The sequence below is a fragment of the Passer montanus genome, unplaced genomic scaffold (genome assembly GCF_014805655.1).
Source record: "Passer montanus isolate IOZ18808 unplaced genomic scaffold, ASM1480565v1 scaffold16, whole genome shotgun sequence".
Lineage (NCBI taxonomy): Eukaryota > Metazoa > Chordata > Aves > Passeriformes > Passeridae > Passer > Passer montanus.
Genome location: NW_024363160.1, coordinates 13,261,931 through 13,268,968, shown reverse-complemented (window position 1 = coordinate 13,268,968; position 7,038 = coordinate 13,261,931).

Here is a 7,038-nt window from a genome sequence, read left to right as displayed (position 1 = left end):
GATTGTTTTATACCATATTTACATTGGCCGGGAAGGAATTCCCATTTCCTTTTCTCCCTTGATGTATATCTTGGCCTCTGCATTGTTTATTTATATTCATTCCTTTGAAGCATTTAGTCACTGGCCATGGCTAGAGACAAGTGAATGGATGCACTAATAGCAGGTTCCAGGTGCTTGCATGGCTTGTGGTCCTCACACAGCATCAAACCCACATGCCATTTTGGCATCAAAATCCATTTCCCTCTTTCCTGACATTGCACTGGCAGAGATTTTCCAATGTTTATATTTTGCTTCCCTCTGCAGTGTATTTAACCCCACAAATCACCTGTCGTGACAAAGACTATGGATGATGGCAATGCCTTTAGTTGACCTCTTCATTTTCTTGTCACATTAATCTTCATGACTCTTAGCCTTTTTTTGTTGGCCCTAAGTTTGCTGCAGTGTTATAAGGACTATTCAGAGTGGATCAAAATACAGAAAGACCTTTTGTTTGCCTGCAGTTTCCGAAACCACATCATGTTTTGACACCACAAAATCTGTACAAGGAATCCTATAATTATGCAACATAACTCCTAGAATCTGATTAATGGTATCCTCATAGAAAGTATAAAACTGTTCTATTTTTGATAAAGGCGACTTAACTGTGTTTGAAAAAAAAAATCTCTGAGAATCTGGACTAGTCAAGGCAGAATTAATGTATTTGTTATTACTATTGCTTTGGCTGTCTTACAAAAATATAATAAACACCACTGACCTTAACAAAGACAACAGGACTTCAGCATGAGATACAGAAAATGATGAAAACCAGAAAATACTTTGTCGTGTTTTGCAAGGTAAAATGCCATTAGAATCTTGTCCCTGCTGTATGATATTAACTGTGGGCTCCTAATGTGGTCTAGCTGGAGCTGCAATAAACTCTGCTCATCTTTGTGACTGGAGGCTGCATAGCCCTCTTCAGAAACTGTGGGTAGAGTATACGTAATTGTCTCATAGAAGGGGATATGCAGGCTCAGAAAGCTTACATTTACATTTGCCAAACTTGCAAAGACTCCTGTACCAATGCCTCCAAAAGGCTCTCAGAGCTTCCAGATGCTATTTGACTACTGCAGACACAAAGCTACACTTCCTATGATTTAAGCCAATAATTACATCAAGGATATGTTTATCAGCAAGAATTAGTCAAGGTTTTTGTGAGTTTATGTCTCAGTAGATGCTAACTGACATTTAGAGAATTACTATGGTAATTTGCCATTAGGATTTTACTGAAAAATACAACAAAGACTATAAAAAGCATGTACAAATAAGCAAAAGTATATACAATACAGTAAAATTTTCATGTTACAAGACAGAAGTGGGCAGTTTTAATTTATGATAACTGAAGGAATCTGAGATTACTACTGACAGGATTTCCTTCTTTCATAAGATCACAGTAGTATAAATAGAGGTGACATATTGCTTCACTGAGAGCTATAAAGTGCAGGTCTGTCTTATTCAGTGGTTTGCAGATGGGAAAATGTAGGAGTTAAGACGAGGAGCTGCAGACAAATCTTAATGTCTGCACAAGGTTCCAGGCCTTAAGGTTTCGGAAGTCTATTTTTAAACTTAGTTTCTTTGAAAAACCGAGACCTGCGACTAATGCTTGTCGTTATGGTACAATGATCTATCTTCTTGCCAGAGTATTTGGGGATTACATTTCACAGAGAAGCAGAGCTATCTGCCAGAGATTGCTCTTCATGTTTGTATCTGTTTTCTCTCTTTCCTAGTAAAGTCTATAGCCTTCCATAGTTCCTAGGGCATTAAAACCAACTGTGCAAATGTCTCCTCTTCCAGATTTCAACATATCTGTCTCTGCCCAAGCTGACTGACTCAGGGAGCTTGGTATGTCAGGAGCCAACATCCTTCTGATGCTGGCGCTCAAGCAGCTCCTTGCTGGCAGCTTGCTTAAGTCTGCCCAAATGGTCTGGGTATCAGCAAAGATCACTGAAAGATGAAACTAATACAACAAATTTCAAGAGAAAAACTATAGGAAAAAAAGGAAAAATGCCCCCCTTTAAGGATACTTGACAAGATACCATTCCACAAACAATGCCACCACCAAAGACCTGTGAGCAAAGGAAATGAATCTTCACTGCCCTGATTTAATGATAAACTTCCCATTCCACCTAGTTCTAGATAGGGAGGAGGTATTAGTGCATTAGTATTCAATATGTTTGTGTATGCAGTTTTATGCTATGTAATCAGAAGATTGTGTGGCTTCTAAGACAGGTGACAGCCCTCCAAACCCTCTGGAGTAGAGAGCCAAAGAGCTCTGTGAATAACAAAAGACCTCTGTGAGTAGCATATGATCTACATATTGTGCGTGTGATATAGCAAATGCATGAGCTGCCTACTGGCTACAAAAATACTTGGAAAATTTTTCACATATGGGGGCTTAAGCATATGATTGCACCATAACATGATAAGTTACACATGTCTGGGCACTGAACAATTTTGATTGTGATACTCAGGTGCACATTAGCCCTGAGGTCTCAAATCCTTTCCATGAGGTGATGCATTCTTCCAATCCCAAAAAGCTCTCCACTGTGAATCAAATACCTCATAGTGATGAGGACTATTTTTCCATGGGTTTATTTATAGAAAGGAATTCTTGTATCACATGTTTTATCTATCTGTTATACAGTCTGACTGAGAATGATGCTTCATGTATAAGACAAGTAGATCCACCAGCATAATAATGCTTATTATTCCCTTACAGCAGAGATGTAGACAAATGTGCTTCATAACTGTGACTATAAACCACTTGAAAGTAGGATTTGAAACAGCCAGGAGGAGTAATGTAACAGAATATAAATGAGAGAAGAAGACTGGTGAAAAGCACAACCAATATGTGCTTCCCATCTTGGCAGTTTTAGGGTCTCAAATACAAGTTTCTCTGGTTTTATTCTCTCCCTTGCTTGACATACAAAGGTTTGCAGCAGTAAAAGTGGAGCTAGGGAGAAAGAAACTATGTAGATGAGGAGAAGACCTCTGTATGATAGAAGCATTGCAGACTTGATCTACTCCTTATCTGCTGGGAAATAAAATGAACAGGAGGATGCATGCTAAATTTGAAACAGGGTTCAGACTCCTTCCAATTTAAAAGAACTTTCCATATTAAATGGTCTGTTCAGACTTGGAGACTACTTTGGATGGAAAGAACTAGATAAGCACTCTTGTTATTTTTTAAAATACTCTTACTGCATTGGTTTCAAAACTCGGAAAGAAAACTGAAACTGTGTGTAAAATACCCCTCAAAATGCCTTAACAAGCTATATGAGGTGATATAAAGTGATCAAAAATAACAATTAAAAAATCTGCAGGGAAGAGAGAATATTAGTTTTTCTTGGTTTTTCAAGACCTTGTTTTAACAACGTGCATAATAGTCTGCCTACATTTAGGCACGTAATTTAAGTAAATTGGGTCTAAATGAAATAGCTGGCAACAAACAGCAAACTGTGTTTTCAGAAATACATCAATAGTTTTTAAGATGGTTATTGTTAGTCACAGCAGGGTAGCTCACTGTGCTTCTCAGTCTCCTCAGTTTATTCTGTATCATGATTTGGTTCCGCAAAAGTCATTGGGCTCCTCTACCTGTTTGCCTAAAGAAGCAGTTCACATTTATCTTCATGCTCCGAGTTTTGCTCTTGTTTAATGGAAGGCTGAAAACCCAAAAAACCTACAATTTCACACAGTGTTAGTACAAAACTTTATGGTACTGGGACTAAATCTGCACTTCTGCAGTCAATTGTGGCCACATTAGGGCCATTATCAGCTCAGGCAGTTACTGAAAACACTAAAATCAAGTTTCACACTACTTGCTCTGCTGATGTGTTTACCAGGCCATATTATCTCCTCTGCATGAATTCAGATATTGGGGATGCTGTTACACGGTCATAAAGAAGGAAAACCAAGAGCACAAGAACTACCTCCTTCCCCACTATTCCGCCCTCCCCCTAGCTCTCCCCCTCTGATCTTTAGTGAGCTTCTTTTAGACAGGGGTGTAAAACCAAATTTAGTTCTCGGTTACGCTGGTGTGTATCTGATTAAACCACTGCCATCATGAGAGATATTCTGGTTTTACACTGTTATAGGAGATAGTAAGTTTTGGCAACAACCTTTATGTAGCACAGTGTAAACAGCTTGCTTTCGTGCAAACAAATTACAAAATTGTGTATAGAGTGAGAGAATCCCTGCTTTTAAGCTGTCGTTCTCAGGAAGAGGAATTAAGTCATCCAACTTGGATATGTGTAATCCTCTTGAATTCTTCAAATTTACAACTTTCTATCGCTGTGTAAACTTGACTTGCCTTATAGAGATGCTGTTCTCTAATTGTTTGCTTCTTGAGGATACAAATTTAAAAGATCATAGTGTATCTAGTCATCTTCACCATCTGATGCAATTTAAGAAAAAGAAAAAAGACCATTAAATATAGTTAACACAGCTTGGCTCTGTCTTCTTGTTACTCCCCTACAGGCAATGGAAAAGGAGCCCAGAAAACAATTTGTTTATTATAAGCAGGTCAGTCCTCGGGGGGATTCATGGAATCACGCAGTGGGAGAGGACAATCATGGCACTGAAATGGTGGGTAATTTTATTTGTTCCACTTGATGGTCACAGTGGCATCATGCTGGCCAATTACTCTTGAGTCAGCAGGTTTCAGAGGTTAAGACCCCCTTGTGGGTTGCAGCACTGCAGGCAAAGTATTCAGGCCAGATTGAAACCGTTTCAACAGCAGAGACGCCAGCCGCCTTCTCCCTTGGAGCTCTCCTTTTTCAACTGTGTGCGAGACATACATGTGATAAAATAGGCATGTCTCTAGCATCGAGACAGCTTAATTATTAGGAGTGGAAAAAATGCCAACTTCAGATAAAGAAAGGAAGAAAATCAGCCAGAGAGACAGGCTATGCCGAGGAGGCATGAGGCGAACAAATATTGCAAACTTTGACACCAGGTTCCAAAGGAAAGATCATGTCTGGGAATAATCCTCATGCCAATAGTCTACTAGTGTTTCAAGGCTGCTGAGCCTTTAACAATTTCATCACATTTTTCTCCAGTGGAAATGTTTCAAGCTACTTCTTCAGAAATCTGTAATTCTAAGGGGAAAAACAGCGGCAAAGCATTTGCTTTACCAGTAGAACCTGCCACAAGTGATTGGGCAGAGGCGGATATGAAAACCAAGAGAGCAGAAATAATGTGTGCGAGGGGATTGGGCAGGAGAGTTGTCCAGGACAGGCTGAAATTGTTCCATTAGGCTTAGATGAAATTCGTTAAGTGACTCACATTTCATTTGGATTGGGGTATGGGAAGCAAGGAAGTGGCATTTTATCCTCTTAATGATAATACTACTGTTATGATCTCAGAAACAGGGGAGGCTTCTCAGGCTTAAGCTCTGTTGTGTATGTGACATTTCAGGCTTAAAACATCTCAAGTGTATATTTCCTGTCAGAAATATTGTGCTGTGAGAGCTATTCAGTTTCTGAAGGATTCACTGGAGAGTTAAGATCCATGCTTTAATGTTTTTTTGGCTAACATCATGCCAGTTTGCAGTTTCTGGAAAACATCTCAAGAATCTCAGAACCAAGACATAGACGTATTATTATGATTAATAGTAGTGCTAATTTATCCAGAGCCTGCTCTTGAGAGACAAAAATTATCACTGGGACTCTGATGTCTTGCTCTGCAGAAGTGGATGAATGATTTTTTTAAGCTTAATAAAATATCAAGTGATTTGAATTTGCAGAAAACATTGCCATGTAGTGGAATGAGACCAAAGGTATATAATCAGGGTTTTAATTTTTAATAATTTTATTATTAGGAGTAATTTTTCCCTCTTCAGCAATAGGAGGTTATGAGAAAACTTTGATTATGACAAATTCTGCAACTAACTTTCAGATCAAAATGTATTTTGATGTGTAAAATGCTGGTGAGTTGCTTTTTTTGGAGGAGATTTCCCAGTGAAAGGAGAAATCGAATGCAGGAAGTTTTTCTAATCCTCTTTATTCCTCTAGCACCACTTTATAAGATACAAACACTGGAAAAGTCTCACAATGGAAAGTCCTCATGCTGTGGCTGTAGAAAGCCATGTGTCTGAGCATCAAAAGTGAAGCAAAGCCCAGCTCAAGCTCTTGTAAATCAAGTACCTTTTACACTGCAGTGATTTCAACAGTGGCAGAAAGTTAAACACATACCTGCTTGAGCTGCTTTCTAAGCTCTGGTGGCTCTGAATGTTCAGTCATTGTTACAGATGTCTAATGAACAAAGGGCATGTGAGACTTCATTAAAAAAAAATTAAGATAATAACTTTAACATCTTAATAATGATCTATTTAGCAGCCCGGGAATCTTTTAATTTGAAAGTTCAGAATGTGAAACAGAACCTATGAAAAATATCAGAACCAGGCTTTTCCAGTTGTGTTGAGCTACACATTCATTTCTCCTGCTTAAAGAGTTGTCAATTAACCCCTGCATGACACACACAGAGGCAGAGTCTGTACAGTTCAGAGGTAGTCCTACTCTGAACACTAAAACACTACTCCATCTTCCAGATTTTGCTGCTGCCTATTTTATAACCTTGGATTCCAAACCAGGAAAGATATTAGACAAATAAAAAATTGGCCTGAAGAAAGAACTCTGGGAGGAGGGAAACTATAGAAAACATATAGTTTCTCTTACCACTGCCATTAATAAAATACCAAATAGGATACATACTTTTTATTCTTTACACTAGTGGAAGAAGTGATATTGCTAAGAACAGTATAATTTCTTTGGTTAATTGAATACACTGTTTTATTAAATGTGTATGGTTGGAATATCATGTTTTAGCAATGTTTGTCAGTGATGGTATAGAGCTTGTTGTGCTTTGGATGCCCTGGGAAAAATAAGGTATAATTAATTGTAAATACTCAAGTTCATTTTAATGGACAATATTTTTCACTTTGGTTGAGGAAGCTCTCTTTATAAGACAAAAGACCTGAAGAATAACTGATACATACAGCAAATT